Here is a 2,212-nt window from a genome sequence, read left to right as displayed (position 1 = left end):
GTTAATCCTTTTTTGCATTAATTGCTATATTACAGAGCTTATTTTCTTATGTTAAATCAACTCTGGGGGAGATTCCAATTAGTCATGGTATATAATTATTTCAGTGTGTTGTCTGACTCAGTTCCCAATATTTTCAAGCACTTTTTCATGTAGATCCATTATAAATATTGGTCTACAGTTTTCTTGAAGTATCATCATCTAGCCTTGTTAACAGTTTATTACTGGTCTCATAGAAAATGCTAGTAAGTGACAAAAAAAAGAAAAGAAGAAAAAAGAGGGCCTGATGCAGGGGGCTTGAGTGGAGAGCAAATGCTTTGAGAATGATTGGGGCAGGGAATGTATGGATGTGCTTTATACAATTGATGTATGTATATGTATGGATTGTGATAAGAGTTGTATGAGTCCCTAATAAAATGTAAAAAAAGAAAAGAGGAGAAAAAAATGATTAGGGCAAAGAATGTACAGATGTGCTTTATACAATTGATGTATGTATATGTATGAACTTATGAACTGTGATAAGAGTTGTATGAGCCCCTAATAAATTGTTTAAAAAAAGAGGAAAAAAAAGAAGAGGTGAAGGAAAAAAAAAACATGGGTGGTGCTGTCAGCCATCCAAACAGATGAGTTTGAAAAATGTTTGCAAAAATGTAATCACAGGTTTAACAACTCTATTAAGTGTAATGGAGAGTTCTTTGAAGGTGATAAGATTGTTTTGTAAAAAAATATATATAGATTTAAAAAAAAGAAAATGTTAGTAAGTGTACTCTCACAACTATTGTTATGTTTTCACCCAATAACTTGAACTTAAGGGAAAAAGTGTTTATTCATACTGTGTGAATCCTCTGGTCTTTAATCTACTTTAGATTTAGCCTTGAAGTTTCTCATGGAATTTAATTGTGATTCAGTTGATTCTGGACCCTCTGAGCTTCTTGAAACCCACTCACCTCATAGATCACTTGTTCTGGAGGGATCCTCAGGTCTTGCAACTGACCTCCCAGTGTAGAGCAGTGTTTCTCAAAATTCCTAATACTATGACACTTTAATACAGTTCCTCATGTTGTGGTGACTCCCCAACCATAAAATTATTTTTGTTGCTACTTCATAACAGTAATTTTGCTACTGTTATGAATCCTAATGTAAATATCTCATATGCAGTATATATTTCTATTGTTACAAATTGAGGATAAATAAAGCATAGTGATTAATAACAAAAACAACATATAATTATATATTGTGAAATATTTCTTTCTAATTATAAATAAATGAAAATTTGTCTTGAAGCCTGGTGTAGCATGGGTAACAGTCTTCACGTCAGGGACTCATGTGGGTGTATCTGCATGTTGGCAGACCTACCTGGAGATGGATAAGGTCTCAGTTCCTACGACCATCAAAAATATGTGTTTTCCGATGGTCTCAGGCGTCCCCTGTGAAAGGGTCATTCAACCCCCAAAGGGGTTGTGACCAACAGGTTGAGAACTACTTGCATAGAGGGATAAATGATTTACAGTACCCTTGATGGACAAATAGCCACTCACACCAGAGTGACTGTGTGCTACCCTCACACTTGAGCCCAAGATGAGAAATACTCTGCCATAAGACATGCTGCGTGGATCATAGAGAATTTCCTTCAGTTCACCTCCAGGAGAATGGTGTACATCAATGAGGGACAGGAATTCCTCAGTGATTTTATCATCACCTTGTTTATTTTTTTATAGCAAAGGCAAGCCATTCTTTCTTTTTAATAAGAGAGTTTATGTTGCAGAAAACTTCACATGAAAGGTTTGGCATCTTTTATCATGGAAATAACTTTTATAAATATAACTATCACACAAGTATTTTGCACCTCTCTTGTGTATTGATTAGTGGTTTCTGAGGTTGTCAATGTTAGGTGCCATTGAGTTGATTCCACATTGTAGGGACCCAATACACAACAGAAACACTGCGTTCTCCTTTAACAGACTCGCAATTTAGGTTGAACCCATTACTGCCGTCACTGTCAATCCATTTTGTTGAGGGATTCCTATTTTTCACTTCCCCCCTACTTTACCGGACATATTGTCCTTCTCAAGGGACTCCTCCCTTCTGACAACATTGTCCAAAGTATGTAATATGGCCTCCCTACTCTCTCCTCTAACTAACATTCTGAGCTCATTTATTCGAAGACAGACTTATTTGTGCTTTTGGAGAACAATGTTATTTCACTATTCTTGGC

Source organism: Tenrec ecaudatus, unplaced genomic scaffold (assembly GCF_050624435.1).
Source record: "Tenrec ecaudatus isolate mTenEca1 unplaced genomic scaffold, mTenEca1.hap1 Scaffold_69, whole genome shotgun sequence".
In the NCBI taxonomy this organism is placed as follows: domain Eukaryota; kingdom Metazoa; phylum Chordata; class Mammalia; order Afrosoricida; family Tenrecidae; genus Tenrec; species Tenrec ecaudatus.
The sequence above is the reverse complement of the archived record's forward strand: the minus strand, read 5'-3'. Positions refer to the sequence as shown.